Source organism: Aulostomus chinensis, chromosome 16 (genome assembly GCF_037954235.1).
Source record: "Aulostomus chinensis isolate RoL2024-O1b breed Wild chromosome 16, RoL_Achi_v1.0, whole genome shotgun sequence".
Lineage (NCBI taxonomy): Eukaryota > Metazoa > Chordata > Actinopteri > Syngnathiformes > Aulostomidae > Aulostomus > Aulostomus chinensis.
Window position 1 is genome coordinate 27,566,745 of NC_141335.1, and position 17,138 is coordinate 27,583,882.

The following is a 17,138-nucleotide window of genomic DNA, read 5'->3' on the forward strand; positions in this document are numbered from 1 at the left end:
CCCCAAAATACACGTTCTTTTAAGAGCTAAATGCTCGACCATTGGTTGCTATATGCTGTACAAGTGGTCTGCTCCTATGATTACAGCTGAGGACAGTAATTAGACTGACCCAAAACAGCAGTTTATGTTTGAACAGGATTGTCAGGGGTGGTGGTCCACAGAGCAACTCCTCAGTCTCTGAATGGATGTTGCAGACAGGATGTGAGGATATGATGGGCTGGCTGAGCAGAAACATGTGCTGGCTGTGGTAGCTTCATCCGTCTTATCTTTGACAGGTCAGTCTCTCGGTTGAAGCCTATGATCGATGGCACTTCCCCTGCCTTAAATATCATGAGTGCCAACAGCTCTCTCATCTCCACGTCTCACCCAATCCGGATTGATTGCTGGACTTCCATACTCCTCCATGGACAAGTGCCTACTGTTAGTTCCTCATCTTTAAAAGCAATGACACTGCGTCATCCCGTAACAGTTGTCTGTTGTGCAGAGGAGAAGCTTGAAATCCAGGGTTGTGTTGAAACTGGTAGAGCTCTCTCATTCAGCAGTAAATCTACAGTCCTATTATGTCACAATGATGAACTCAGGCAGCTTTTTATTCTGAAGTGAGTCATCTCAGTGATGCTACCGGTGTCGTATACTGGTATACTGGTATACTCGTATATCGTATGTGTGTGTGCGCATGCGTGTGTGTTCTTAAAATAAAACCTGTAGTTTTAGCATCTTGTACCACATTTGGAGGTTCACAGTCCAGTTGCCTGAGTAGGAATATCAATCTGTTCTCTGTGCGAGAGTCTGTAATGGTGCCAACATCTTGACATTCAACAATCATGCACATCATTATACAAACACACACACACACACACACACACACACACACACACACACATAGTATTGTAAACCTAGGAATGGTGCATATTTTTTGGGTAGATGGTGTAACAGGAACTTAAACCTACTGGATAATGGAAGGGTGTGTTGACTGCAACAGACGGGTCATGAATTATAAGATGCCAAAACAGATTAAGCCAAAATGTTGAGCTGTGTTGAGATTACAAAGCCAGAGGGACTCACGCGAAGCAGTTGTCTGTGTCTCTCACTCCAGAGGGGAGTAATGTTCTTCCTGTGCCACAATGAAGCTTTAGAGACATAATCTTATGGAACATAATTTGGATTACTGCCAGGAAATTATTTCTGTGAGATAAAGACTATATTCTTGCTTTTAGTTCGTACCACAAAATTTCCCAACACACAAGATAAAATTGTCAGGGGTGGAGATCTCAAGTTTTACTTGCAGCAAGGAGTACAGGCAAAGTTCTACATCTGCACTGAACAGTCTCAGTTCCTCCTCTCAGGAGCTTCCCATCACACCTTTGTTCTTCCTTCTTCTGTCAAGGACAGTTGTGGGGGGAGCGTAGGGACGCTGAGTCCTCACTGTACAAGGCCCTTCCCAAACTCTTCTTATCTCAGGAGTGGAAGCACAGCCTGATACAACCTGGTCACACTTCATGTCTTTGGTCTGTATGAAGGTGGCAACACGACCATAGAGTTCTATATCAGGCTAGAACTTCATGATAATAAAAACATAAAGGTAACGAGCAAACTTAATAGGGTCTTCGCCCCGGAGTGCCTCTGGGCTCAGGCCCTAATTCAACAAACATGTCTACATATTTTCTAACAGTTACAGTACAAAATGTCTGAATGTTAAGCACAGTAACCAAAAATGGACCAGTCTGTCTTGGAAACCCTGCAGTAACCAAGAACAATTGAAGGTGACCATGGAAGTCTTGAGTTTTTCCTTTACATTATTTTATTTGTATTTACTTGACCTTTATTTTACCAGATGAGCATCATCATCGATATTAAAACCTCTTTTTCAAGAGCCATCTGGCCAAGAGGGCTGTATAAAACAATATTACAACAATAAACAGAGACTGTACAAACAAACAAACAAATACACACATAACCCACACTAAAAGAAATGTTTTCAATTGCAACTGCATTGATCAAAAGAACATGTGAACAGGGTGAACCCCGCCTCTTGGCCAAAGGCTGCTGGGATAGGTTCCAGCCCCCCCGCGACCCTTAACAGGATAAGAGGTAGAAAATGGATGGATGATTTTATCGTGTTATCATTTTGTTTTTGTTATTTTAGAAGGAGGAGGTCATATGAGCCCATTGTGTTGCATCTACAGCATGAACCTCTTTTCAAGGGGTAACCTCTGTGAAAAACATTTATGAGATGTTTATGAGAAAACACCCTGTGTCTCACTTAATTTATTACCTCAATAAAGATTTCCTGTTGATGGTCTCAAACTAGCAAGCTGTTCATGTTGTGAAGAAATGTATACCCAATAATAAAGGCAGGGGGCTGGGTTAGGCTCAGGCTCAAGCGTTCTCCAACTTCTCTCCCTCAAGGCCAACCTACTCAAACTTTTGACGGACCTCAATTTAAAAAAATAGGATCCCAAATCTTCACACGTCATAAAAAAGTAAAAATAATTCCAAAAAATAACACTTTCCACCAGATAGCTAAACAACATAAATGAAAAAAAAAATTAATGAACCATATAAAGTTTAAACATTTTAAGTGTTAAACGGTTTAAACAAAGAATATACATGGATATTGTACTTCACTAAACAAACAAACAAAAAAAATCCCCCAAAACAAGTGCTTTAACTTAAGAGAATTCTCACCCTTAGCCTCTGGGATAGGCTCCACCCCCCCACCACCCTTAACAGGAAAGGAAAAGAAAATGGATGAATGGATGGAACTTTTCATTATAAAGATATTGCAAGAAAACAACCACACAGGATCATTTTTTACCTACTTAAGCATCAAAAATTAATATGGTAAAGCATAACCGGCACCGCTGGATTCCTTGACCCTTACATTGTGGGTTTAGGACTAAAAATCAGCATTCCAGTAAATTTAGACATCAAGATTGAAAATTAAAAAAAATATGCTTGCCATTATTTAAAATCCAATATGGCTGCTATATAGACATCTGATTAAATACAAATGTAGGGCAGTTCCCTACTTAGCCCATAGAGGGCGGCTATATTTTTTTTTGCCCTCAGCAGTTAGGGCCGCTCGTCCTTACAGGCCACCGTATATTTAGGTATTCGCCTGCGCAGGCTGGGTTACACAAACATTGATTTTCTGACTCCTTGCACAATAATCTTTCCAAAAATATATAGTTTAGCAAAATTCCAAAATTTCCCTCAAAGGTTCAAATGTGATGAAAAGGAACCTGATTATCACAAAATATAGACTTTAACCCTGCACAAGCAACCAAACCCAACCAAGACCCTGCTAGCAGACCTGCTCTCAGGGTTAGAGCAGAGAGGGACCCAGAGTCAGCCCCCACCTCAGTGCCTCTGGGAAACGACCAGGTACTCCCAGGTGGACTAAAGGAAGGGTAGCTATGTTAAATGTAATGAACATCTCTCTGTTAGGTTTTAAAATGCAGTCCACTTAAGTAAAGGTAACTTAAAATTAAAACTTGTTCAAGCAAAAGAAGCCAGCTAAGTAGCTACAACGTAAGGCTGTTGGATGAACAATCACATCTGCGAACAGAATAATGTCCCACATGGGTGTCCGTAGGTCGGATATTACGCATGCTCAGACGCTGATATCCTCAACAAATGTGGGCGTGGTGCTACCTGCTTCAATCAAAGGACATCCATCTGATCCATCTGTCTGGGTACGGATATTTTTGATGTATTCTGGGAGTGTAAAAGGCCATTTCTGAGTTGTGTGTGAATATCTGAAAGGTAAAATGGAAAAAAAAATTAAAAGGGAAAAATGAAAGGGTACATTTTTTTCTTTGGATTGTTGTACAGCCTTCTTTTGTTGTTTTGCTTGTTTGTACGTGATGAATTCGTTTACTTTTTTTGAAAATATATTTTTTTGTCACTTAAGTTTTTATTGAATTTTACAGAAAAAAGACAAAAATCACAACTGTACATGTCAATCACAATGTACACATATAAGTATGTAGGCCAAGTTGTGAAGGAAAAAGAAATAAAAAGAATATATATATATATATATATATATATATATATATAAAATAAATAAAATAAAGTAAAAAAGAACAAACAGAATAGAGCCTGTGTGATGACCTAATGTTATCAATAACATAAATTCAGGAAATCAAATAAAATTTATCATAGTTGCATTATTCTTAATTGCAGACACCACAAGTGAGTCAATGTCCTATTTTCTTTTGATAAATCGTCCATTTCTGCCATCTTTTCTCAAACAGATCATACCTCAAACCCTGCACACACGTCAGTCTTTCCACTGTCCTTATTTCCTGTATGACATCAAACCAAATAAAATTTTTGAAAATATTAACTGGCCCGAACGTTATTTGTGCTCGAAAATTTAAGTATTTCCTGTCGGGTCAGAGCTGCAGTTAATACAGCCATGAAGGCAGCAGCAGCTGGGTGCTGCATCGCTCAGGCCTGGTAAGATTATCTTTGTTTGTGAGGGTTTGGCAACATTTTGTTTTTTGTTTTTTGGTTGTTGTTGGAGTTTGCCCGTTTTGGAGTTCAAGTCCTATTGGTGTGAGACAAGGTGGATGTTGTGCCAGCACTCCTTTGTTTGAAGGTTGTCTTGGGGCAAGGATATGACGTTTCATCCATGAGCGGGTTTGATTATCACCGGAGCACGCAATTCATTCATGGATTTATTTACATTCCATGGAGAGCGCAGCGAGGTATGCGCAGAATGTTTTAATATTGTTACATTTATGAATTTACTGTGGAATTGTATTTGATCTTTATTTTGTATGTGGTTGTTTTTTCAGACGAGCTCACGAATCGCCAAGGGCTGTAACAGTGACACTCCACGCTACTTCTGGGTCAGCTGCTACGCTGCTCTGCCACACGCCGCTGCCCTCGCAGTCTGCATGCCTGCTCCTTTTTGGTCCACACTTACAGGCAAGATGAACACTGACAATGATTAAAGCGCAGGATTACGGGTGCAGTGAGAGACTGCAGTAAATTTCTTCATTCATGAACCGAACTGTTGATTTTATTGTTCCAAGACGAATTGAGTTGCTGCATATGGTGATGTTTGATGGAGTTAAGTCTTCTTTTTTTTTTTTTGGTTTAATTGTTTGTGAAATGTAGTAAAGCAGTTGTGCATAAAATGTTGAATGATCAATAGCAATGTTAAAGGTTTGTGTTAAATCTAATGCTGACTGGTTTAAACTAAACTGCAGGTTTGGAGCAAAGCCTCATTTGAAACTTGAATAATCTTGTTTAGTTCTTATTGAAGGTTTGTCTGTAGCCAATTTGTTGGAACATTTGACCCTTTTCATAGTCGTTTGGGGAGATTGACATTAAACTTGAGGCATAGCCTGGCTATTGCATAGCATTTTACAAGCAGCGACTTTAAGTTTAAATAATACAAATTCAGTCAGGCATAAATTTGTGTAAAATGTCAGTACCAGGAGAAAAAGATAATCCCTTTCATGACAAAGATTCAAATCCTGAAGAACTCTCTTTGGGAAAGGGGAATGAAAGGCCCTGTGACAATCAAGTGGACTTTCCCAGTTGGCCTGTTCGTGAACGGCAGCTTACAGAGAAAGGGAAACAAATGTGAGATGAAGCCGCTAAAAGGCACCTAAAGGCTTTTCTTAAGGGTTATGAATCTTGGAAGATGATAGCCAGAGAATTTAGATCAAGACTTGAAATTTTGTTGAACAGAGGATTTGGAGGACATAAACAAACAAATTCAAAGTGGATATGATCATGTAAGTCAAAACTATGAGCCGCTTCAACGCAATTTTCTAAATACTGATAACTATTGTCCAGTTATACACTCACAACAGAAATATGTGATCTTGTAAATAAACGACTGGAAGTGGGTCCAGATAAAATGACCTTTAAAGCTGAAGTTGAAAAGGAAAGAATGCGAATGACTTTAAACCGCGACGAATATGTTTCAGTTTTCGGTGACGCAAGCGTTGAAAGTGTCCTCTCTGAAGGCTTGGACAATTTGTCAGCCATCTCCAAAGCTTCAAGTAAGGGAGCAGATGCAGAAGCGGATCTTACAGCCAAATTAGAAAAAGTAAAGTCCATGCAGGAAATACAAGTCCAACAAACTAAACTCATTAAGCTAGAGAATGATTGGAAACTGCATGAATCACAAATGATGGTCCAAATGAAGCAAAGGGAAGCTGAAGTTGACATGAAATTAAAAGAGGAGAAAAAGCTAAAAATGCTGCAGGTGCAAATGGATATTAATGTGGCTGCAGCTCGTGTACGAACATACAACCAGATCGAAGGCAATGTGGCTGTTGAGCGTAACATCTCAGTCCCTATTCTTGAAACAACACCATCTATGAATGCAAACAGAGAACATGCCACAGCAGTAAATCAGGGGTTAATTTGAGCCGGATCCTGCTGGAACTTGTTCCGGCACCTCTGAATTTTGGCCTCCCTGTGTTCCGGTACTTATTTGGGCAGATCCGGTACCTCTTGTATGAAAAGAAAATATGAAAACGTTTTAAAAATGTTTAAAATACAACAATAATGTGCATAGATAAATTTAGAGACCAAATCCTTAGAATTCCATGTTGTTTATTAAGATTCAACGTCATTTGAAAGCGTCGGAGATCTGTTGATGCACTGACGCCAACAAACCACGCCCCTGACACAAACAAATAACCTTTCGAAATTCGCCGCCTCTGAGGAGCAAGCAGAGAGGAAATAAACAGTTACTGTTTCAACGTCAACATGTCGAAAAGACAGTTGAATTTGCTGTTTTTTCAAAAAGAAGGAGGAGTCGCATGAGGCTTAAAACGAGTCAGAAAAGCCTCCACAAGCGGCGAGGAGGGCAGCTGCATTGGTCATGTTGACGATCAAAATCGGCTGCACCAGGAGGCTAGCGCCGCCACAGCGAGCCTGGTTCACCTCCAGCTAGCCTGGTTCACCTCCAGCTAACCTGGTTCACCTCAAGCTATCCTGGTTCAGCTCCAGCTAGCCTGGTTCACTTCCAGCTAGCCAAGCCGGGGCAGGAGGCTCGCGCCGCCACCGCGAGCCTGGTTCACCTCCAGCTAGCCAAGCCGGGTCTAACGTGATGTGGGGTGTCTTGGACAACTAAATGGTGAGCATACCGTCTAATAATAGGCCGCCGTGCCAATCTTTTAATCCCGTAATAATAATAATGGAGGATTTGTGTATTTGTGTGATTTATTGTGAGCTCTTTTTTGTTTGTTTTACAAGTTGGACCTGTTGAGAAACGAATTGCTGACTTTAGACTCTAAGTCCCACCTGTGGTGATGTGGGCATTCACCTGTGCTGCGCAGAGGAGGCTAAATAACTGTGAATTGTAATTATAACGGTGATGCTATGGATATTATTTGACATGGAGGCTTGTAAGTCCCACATCATGGCAAGTGGGCATTTGTATGTTGTTTTCTGTATACGTTCCAAGACCTGTGCCCCTCTCTCACCCCTGAGCTGTCATATGTACTTAGCGTTCTGGCACCTTATGATTTACAAATTAAGCAATGGTTTTACATGTTGTTTTTCTCTGCGTTCTGGGACCTGTGTCCATCTCGTCACCGCTGGGGTGTCATATGTACCTTGCGTTCCGTTACCGTATGATTTACAAATTAAGCACTGAGTAACATCATCCCAATTGCGAGTTCTCACAGAGTTCCACAATCAATCTGGCTGAAGCAATTGGAAGTTCTTACCTTGAATCGTCTGCCTGTTCCCAAACCAACTATGTTCGCTGGTGACCCATTAAAGTTTATAGATTTCAAGATGTCATTCACAAAGCTGATTGATAAATGACCAATCCCTGCGAGAGAAAAAAAATATTGTATCTGAAAAGCTACCTTACAGGAGAAGCACGCAGGGCCATAGAGGGATTCATCAGACGCTATGCCCCACGTTAAAGGTCTGTCTATTTAAATGATAGTGAAGAAAATCACAAGCTCTTAAAAAAGTTACCAGATTGGAATGTCCGCAAATGGAGCAGAATTGTTGTGGAGGAACTTGATGCATTTGGAGAATGTTCTACCTTTGAACGTTTTACTGGGTTTGTGCAGAAGGAGTCTCGTATTGCCTGTAATCCCATTGCTTCTTCTTGTCTGTTTGGTCCCAGACCACATGATGATAAATTCCCTAAGAGAGCAAAGGTTAAGACAAAGCAAAAGACCATTCGTCATAAAAAAGTCTTTTGCTCAGAGGCCAAAGCTGCCATGTCTCGTCTGTAAGAAGGAGTTTCTTGGCATAGGCAAGTGCCCAATTTTGCTTCCAAATCAATGGGCGATAAAAACGCATTTATACATCAACATCGTCTGTGTTTCAGTTGTTTGTGCAAAGGGCATATGACCAAAGACTGTTGAACCAAACATATCTGTGGAGAGTGTGGTCGTCGCCACCCAACCTGTCTGCATGGGGACAAGGAGAGACAGTCTGAGAGTACGACAAATGGATTTCCCATTCCTACAGAGGGAGAAACAAGTCAGGAGGTCCACAGAGCTTTGTGTCATGCACTAGTTCATCAAGCTTCAGCTACTTCCAGTATTGTTCCAGTCTTCTTGTCATCCGATAAGGAAATTCTCACATACACTCTTCTTGACACACAGAGCGATTCAGCCTTTGTTTTGGAGAGTCTCGTTAGAGAGCTGGACAGCATGACTCGGCCTTTGCAGTTAAAACTCAGTACAATGATGGCCATAGATACTATAATACCTAGTAAAGGTGTGTGTGATTTGTGTGTCAGAAGTTTTCTTCAGGGAAATCATTTACAGCTACAACAAGCATACACGCATGACTTTATTCCTGTTGACATGTCCTGTATTCCAACCAGGACCACAGCTTTGCAGTGGCCACATCTTAAACATCTTGCCAATAAGTTGCCTGCACTTCAGAATTGTGATGTTGGGCTGTTAATTGGGTATGACTGTCCTTCAGCTTTAGCCACGCTGGAAGTCGTTAGGGGTGGTGTTAATGAGCCATTTGCACAGAAAACTGAGTTGGGATGGAGCATAATAGGGGCTGCAAATGCTCATCTTGACAGACAGGGAAGCCAAAGACATGTACACAGAGTTGTTGTGAAAGAGCTGTCAGCTCCATCAGCCTCAGATGTCTTGAAAGTTCTGGAGTCAGACTTCAGTGAGAGAAACTCTAAGGGTAAATACATTTCTCAAGAGGATGTGCGCTTCGCACAGCTTCTCAGTGAAAACATTCACTTGAGAGAGGATCGTCACCTAGAGATGCCTCTTCCGTTTAAAGGCTGCAGGCAGCCCTCATTACCTAACAATAAAAGGATGGCAACCATTCACTTGCAACACCTGAAGAAAAGGCTCAAGGTCAATCAACAGTTCTGTGATCATTATCGAGCTTTTGTGGAGGGTGTATCAGTAAGGGTGATGCTGAGCCTGCCCCTGAAGATTCCCCTGGAGAGATTGTTTGGTACACACCACATCATGGTGTGTACCATCTCAGGAAGCCTGACAAGTTGAGGGTTGTTTTTTGATTGCTCAGCTAAATTCTGTAACATTTCCTTGAATGTCACCTTGCTGATGGGCCCTGACCTCATCAATTCATTGGTGGGAGTTCTTTGCTGTTTTAGAAGGGAAGCGGTAGCTGTCATCTGTGATATTGAAAGGATGTTCCATCAATTCTTTGTGACACCTGAGCATCGTACGTACCTTAGGTTTCTATGGTGGCAACATGGAAACCTTGACTCTGAGAGTCCAGAGAGTATCAGATGGCAGGTCACCTCTTTGGCCCTGCTTCTTCTCCAGGGTGTGCCAACTTTGGCCTCAAATATCTGGCACAAGAACATGAGTCAGTCTATCCAACTGCAGCATCATTCATCCAGAACAGCTTTTATGTTGATGATGGGCTCATGAGTGTCCCCACAGTCAAAGAGGCCTCAGATTTGATTGCTGAAGCACAGGAGCTGTGTAAAAGAGGAGGCCTGAGACTTCATAAGTTCAACACAAATGTGAGAGAAGTTCTTTCATGTGTGCAGCCATCTGAAAGAGCAGCAAATGTAGAACGCCTTGACTTAAATTCAAATTCAGTTTCAGTGGAGCATGCGTTGGGTGTCCAGTGGCTGACAGAAAGTGACTGCTTCAGCTTCAACATAAAACTTGAAGAACAAACCAGATACACGCTGTGGCATTCTGTCCATTATAGCTTCCCTTTATAACCCACTGGGGTTTGTAACTCCATTTGTCCTGTGTGGAAAGCGCATTCTGCAGGAGCTGTGTTGCAGAAGTGTTGAGTGGAATGATCCTCTGCCAGAAGACTTTACGTCCATGGTGGGAGGAATGGAGGGATGGTTTTGAGTCTCAATTCCCAGATGTTACCATCCACGAGACTTTGGCAATGTCATGAGTGTAGAGTTACATCACTTCATAGATGCCAGCAGTGTGGGGTATGGTGCCTGTTCTTACTTGAAATACAAGAATGATGAGAACAAGGTCCACTGCAGCCTAGTCATGGCTAAGACCAGAGTTGCTCCAACAACGATCACAAGCATCCCCCGCTTAGAACTCTCTGCTGCTGTGACTGCAACCAGATTGAGTGTCCTGCTTAAATCAGAGCTCAACGTGAAGATTGACAAAGAGTTTTTCTGGACAGATTCTCAAGTCACTCTGGCACACATTAACAGTGATGCACGGAGATTTCATGTGTTTGTAGCGAATCGCGTTCAGTTAATAAAAGAGCATACCAGTCCAGACCAATGGCAATGTGTGGATACGACTGAAAATCCAGCTCACTACGTCTCGAGAGGACTCAGAGCCTCTGAAATCCTCTCTACAAACTGGCTATCGGGACCTGAATTCTTATGGAAGGAGAGTGATCACGACGATCTTAGACCATCAACTGACCTGATGGTTGACTTCCGGTTATGGCGTCTACCTGAGCGGCAGCAGGTCTCTGAGCTCCGATCCCGTGTGCTACATTTTGCACTTCCATTACGCCTATTCGACCTTCGCCTTACTATTTTCACTCAACAAGTGCTAATTGATGAGTTTGTGAACAAGAATGCCGAATACGAGAAACCAAAATCGACGCGACGGAAACAACGACGAAGCTAGCATGGAGTGCTCCCCGGTGGATGACGAGCAGCACAAGGTGGACGCCGAAGCGGGACAACGAGATGGAGCCAATGTCTTGGCTGCCATTCGTTTGATGAAGGCAGACCTCTCTGTGCAACTCAAGGAACTCGCTTCATACAATCAAGAGATTAAAGATTCAATTAACGTCTTCTCCGAGAGGCTGACGGAAGCGGAGACCCACATCGGTAAAGCTGAGGATGACATCACGGTGCTAACGGGCAAAGAGCAACAGCTTGAAAAGAAAGTTCGAGAGCTCACGCTAAAACTTGATGACCTCGAGAATAGAAGCCGAAGATCCAACCTACGGCTGATTGGCTTGTCCGAGAAAAGTGAAGGAGGAGATGCGGCTGCATTTCTTCAAACCTGGCTTCCCGAGGTCCTCGGACCAGACAAGTTTCCGAACCCGGTTGTCATCGAAAATGCCACCGGCTGCCAGGACCCGAGCGGACCCCCGCGCGCTCTCATCATGAAGTTTCTCAACTACCAGGATAAAGTGAGAGTAATGAGAGCAGCTCGACAGAAAGGAAAAGTGATGTACCGGGAGCGCCAGGTCATGTTCTTTCCAGACTTATCGGTGGGGGTACAGAAACAACGACGACAGTACAACGATGTGAAGCGGAAACTCCACGAACTGGACTTGGACTTTGGACTCATATTTCCAGCAAAGATGAGGATCACGCACGAAGGGCGCCGACACCTGTTCCACACACCGGGGGAGGTGGAAGCTTTCATCCAGCGGCTCCACCTGGAGAACGATGAGTAAACAACCACCAGCGTTATTACTGTAGCGTGTCGTCACATTTAACTCATTTATAACGCGCACGTATGGCGTATTGTATCCCCACAATTTGTCTGTTGGATTCATTATAGACGGGGTTTCAACTAGCGCAGCTGATACGAGGGCAGATGGGTGATGGTCACCATCTGACATTGGGATGGAGTGACTGACCGAGTTTAGGTGGATTGTTTTTGGTTGTGAGTTTTTCTTTTTCTATTTCCTTTTTCTATTGCTCCTTTTAAAGGATCAATGGATTTAACCAAGTCGCCACGAGAGAGGAGGGTTTTCTGCGTAGTCAGATCTGAGGGTGAGGGACAGATGTTTGTTCTGTGTTATGAGGTTCTATTGTTCTTAGTGTACTTGGTGGTGCGTGCTTTCACAGACAAGGCAACATACTTTTGTCAGGACCATTCCATAAAATATGTGTTTATAAATGAGTAAGAATTTAGATCTTCAGATAATCTCCTGGAATGTCAGAGGTTTGCGTAAATTAGTTAAAGTTAAGCAAGTAATGAACAGGATCAAACAGTTCCATCCAAAAATAGTCTTCCTACAAGAAACACATTTGCTTTCGAATGAAACTGGTCATTTAAAGAGGAGATGGCCGGGCCAGGTAATCACAGGTGCTTTCTCATCGCATGCCAGGGGTACCGCAGTGTTAATTCATAAATCAGTTCCTTTACGTATTCAAAAGTCTATTCTGGATCCTGCAGGGAGATTTATTGTTATACAGGCCTCACTTATAAATCAGGACGTGATTCTTGTGAATTTATACGGTCCTAATGATGACGATCCAAATTTTTACAATAATTTATTTCTGTTGATTTCTTCTCTTCGCGGAGCCATAATAATTGGTGGTGATTTTAACTGTACCCTTGATCCAAAACTTGATCGCTCTTCAGGCAAAGATCCGACTCATGCAAGGAGCCGGAAAATTATCCTCCAATTCATGCAAGATCTTAATCTCATAGATATTTGGAGAGTAGAAAACCCCACAAAAAAGGAATTTTCCTGTTTTTCGGCAACACATAATACTTACAGTCGCATAGATTACTTTCTTGTATCCAAATCAATCGCTCAAAATATTATTGGCTTTGTTTACAAGAATATTGTCATTTCAGATCATGCACTACTTTTGTTCAACTATTCTGTTACGACTCCTGTCAAAGGAAAAACCCTGTGGCGCCTTAAACCACATTGGTTACAAAATCCCAAATTCCTTGATTATGTTGGACAAAATATTGATGATTATTTTCTATTGAATACTACAGAAACATCGGCCTCAATAAGATGGGAAGCTTTCAAAGCTTTTTTTAGGGGACAAATGATGGGATACACAAGAAATAAATCAAATATAAATTATCAGGAGATGCTACAGCTAGAAAGAGATAAAAAGGAACTTGAAATTGACGTGGCTAGCGGTAATGGCAAGGAAAAGCAACAGAAATTAACAGTCCTGAAAGCAAAGTATAACAATTTATCCAGCAATAAAGCCCTGGCAGGTTTGACGAGGTTAAAACAGGCCTACTATGATCAGGGAGAGAAGGCAGGGAAGCTACTTGCATGGCGATTAAAAACACAACAAAATGAAAGAACTATCACTGAGATGGATACTTCTGAGGGAGGCAAAACATTTGACCCTCAAATTATTAATACACTGTTTGAATCTTATTATACATGGTTATATTCAACAGAATGCACAGCTTCTGGTAATTCTTTTTCAGATTTTTTTAATCAGTTAGCTCTTCCATCTCTTAGTGAAGAGGCTAAAGATTACCTGGACTCCACCATAACAACAGCTGAAATATCTGAAGCAATTGACAAAATGAAAGGGGGAAAAACCCCTGGTCCAGATAGGTTACCAATTGACATCTACAAAATATTTAAGAACAAGTTATTAACACCCCTGTTGGACATGTTTGTAGAAAGCTTTGACTCTGGTAAACTTCCTACCTCTTTGTGTAATGCACTTATTATTCTCTTACTAAAACCTGGAAAACCAGCGACAAAATGTGATTCCTATCGCCCAATCTCTTTAATTAATTCTGACGCTAAAATTCTTGTTAAAGTACTGGCTCGAAGGCTTGAGAGATACTTGCCGTTTCTCTCTGATCCAGACCAAAACGGGTTTGTTAAGGGGCGCCAAGCCTTTCACTGCGTTAGAAGGGTTCTCAATATTATATATGCCAAGGCAGAACATCCAGATACAGCAGTACTGTCGTTAGACGCAGAAAAAGCATTTGATCGAGTTGAGCATCCATACTTCTATGGGGTACTCACCCGATTTGGCTTTGGCCATAATTTCTGTAACTGGATCAAAGTTTTATATAACAATTCTGTTGCATCTGTGTTAACAAATGATATTATATCCAAACCTTTCAATCTTTCAAGAGGCACACGCTAAGGCTGTCCCCTCTCGCCCCTTTTGTTTGTGTTGGCAATCGAGCCCTTGGCTATTGCCATTAGAAGCAACCACAATATTTCTGGGATTACAATTAATGAAACTGAGAAGAAAATAGGCATGTTTGCGGATGATATTGTTATTTTTATATCACACCCTCAAAAATCACTTCATTGCTTGCTAGACACTATTGGCTCTTTTAGTAAAATCTCTGGTTACAAAGTTAATGACTCAAAATCTACTATCCTTTTTCTTAAGAACTCTGAAAGAATAAATCCCCCAATTCAAACAACATTCAAAATAGTTAGAGACGACTTTACTTATCTCGGTATAAAAATCACTCCTAAAATCGCTGATTTAGTGGAGTCAAATTATCACTCAGTCGTAGAATCTGTTTCGGACTCAATTAATAGATGGTCGACATTGCCTATTTCCATGGTGGGGTGGATCAATATACTTAAAATGAATGTTCTTCCGAAATTTCTTTACCTCTTCCAGTCTATTCCCCTTAGTCCTCCTGCTAATTTCTTTTCAAAGATGAGAGGCATGTTTTGTAATTTTGTTTGGAACAACAGACGGGCTAGACTTCGTTTATCTTTGCTGTACCTTCCTTACGACAGAGGAGGGCTGAAAATTCCAAATCTTTTATGGCACTATTGGGCGGCCCAACTCACTACTGCCTCATGCTGGTTCTCACAAGAATTGCCTCGGTCATGGATGAATATGGAAAGAACAACCTCATCCCCTCTACCACTCAACTCATTTATATATTCAGCTAAATTCAAAGAATTAAAGTCAGTTATAGAAAACCCCTTTTTTCAAGAACACGATCCTTGTATGGTACGAGGTCCACAAATACATAGGTGAAATACCTCTATTGTCTCAATTCACGCCAATCTGGGGCAACAGTAATTTTTCCCCAGGCAAAAATGATCCAGGCTTTAAAATATGGGCAAACAAAGGCCTTAGTAAAATAGCAGACTTATTTAACAATGACATTTTCATGTCATTTGATGATCTGAAACAAAGATATTACCTCCAAACGAAACATTTCTTTAAATATTTACAGATAAGGAGCTATATACTCAACACCCAGAAATCGTTGTCACTACCCACTCTTAGCCCTATTGAGAAAATAGCAACAAATCGGAATCCAAAGAAGGGTCTGACCTCCAGTTTCTATGCAGCAATCATGGACGGTTCAAAGGCCTCCTCAGATGATAAGAGACTGACTTGGTGTGAAAATTTAAATTTGGACATATCTGTTGAGGACTGGCAGAAGATTTGCCTAAAATCACAAACACAGTCAATTAATACTAAGTTTAAATTGCTTCAATACAAGTGGATAATGAGATTATATATAACACCAACCCAACTGAACAAATTCAACCCCAATAATCCAGACACGTTACAAATGCGGTGGAAAAGGCACACTATACCACTGCCTATGGGAGTGCCCACAGATCCAGACTTTTTGGAAGGAGGTGATAGAGATTATCTTGCATGTCGCAGGCTTAAAACTTTCAGTTGAACCCTCATTATGTATACTTGGTATATTTCCAAAGGATAATACTATTAGCAAAGCAAATAAATCAATAATAACCTTTTGCATGTTACAAGCTAAATATAATATAGCAAAATCCTGGAAATCCACAACAAAACCCAGTATAAATGTTTGGCTTGCAGGTCTACCAGAGTCCTTAGCAATGGAAAAACTTACCTTCACCTTAAAGAATAAATATCCCATTTTTGAAAACGTGGAAATCTTTTATGGAGTTTTTGGAGGGGAAAAAATAATTTGAGGCCTGTTCCCCAGATATGTAAAAATTGATACCTCTGTTGTTCCCGTTGATCGTTGCATCCCTTTTGTCCTCTCTTTTTCTTTCTTTATTATTTTTATAGTCTTCATTTTATTTATATTTTTTTTGGGGGGGGGGAATGAAAACAAAGGACTGATGGAAAGACTACTGGTAGTCTGAGGGGAGATTCGGATTCTGCACAATACAAATAATACTCTGACTGTCCTGATCTGCATGTTTTATTTTTTTTTTTCCTGATGAAGTGCCAAGCTTTGATGGTATGTTCTGCACCTGTGTTTGTTGATGTCTGTTTATGTCTGAAAACAAATAAACACACTTTTTGGAAAAAAAAAACTGACCTGATGGTTGGTGACCCAGAGGTCAAAATCATCAAGGCCTTTGCTACAACAACTTGTGATTATACGGACATTCTTGATCGTCTGTCAAGACTTTCATCTTGGGTAACTCTTCTGTTATGGTCGCGAGAATCAAGAGAATGTTTGGAAGGCAGAAATGTCATACTAGTGCTGTGACTGTAAAAGAGCGTGAAAGTGCTGCTGAGGCAGTGATAAAGCTCGTTCAGCAGCAGGCTTTCCACAGAGAGATCAAGCTTCTAGAAGAGGGGGGGAAGTCTTCCTTCTTCAAGTCCTCTCTTCTGTCTGAATCCATTTGTGAAATGGGGCATGTTGCATGTTGGTGGGAGACGTAAACATTCTTCCCTGAGTAAAGACTTCAGGCATCCACTCATTCTGCGAAAGAAAAGTCATGTCACTCAGCTAATCATATCTCACTATCATCTTCGGGTGTGTCACCAAGGTAGAAGTCAAACCCAGATGGAGCTCAGGTCGAATGGGTTCTGGATCATAGGCTGCAGCAAGCTGGTTGCAAAATTGATTCACAAGTGTGTGCAGTGTCAGAAGTTGAGGCGTCCAGTTGAAGAGCAGCGTATGGCGGAACTTCCTGAAGAGCGTGTTGAGGCATCTGCTCCATTCACATATTGTGGAATGGATTGCTTTGGACTGTTTATCGTAATTGTAAAGAGTACAAAAGGTACGGGTTGATAT

The 17,138-nt window shown here is 41.4% G+C and overlaps 1 long non-coding RNA gene across 1 annotated transcript; it reads left to right on the plus strand.

Moving 5' to 3' along the window:
* The first annotated feature begins 4,414 nt into the window (after positions 1 to 4,414).
* Positions 4,415 to 5,472, plus strand: LOC147248040 (uncharacterized). The gene is made up of 3 exons (XR_015109546.1): positions 4,415 to 4,464; positions 4,607 to 4,715; positions 4,806 to 5,472. It is a non-coding gene; the product is annotated as an uncharacterized LOC147248040 (long non-coding RNA).
* Positions 5,473 to 17,138: the final 11,666 nt, after the last annotated feature.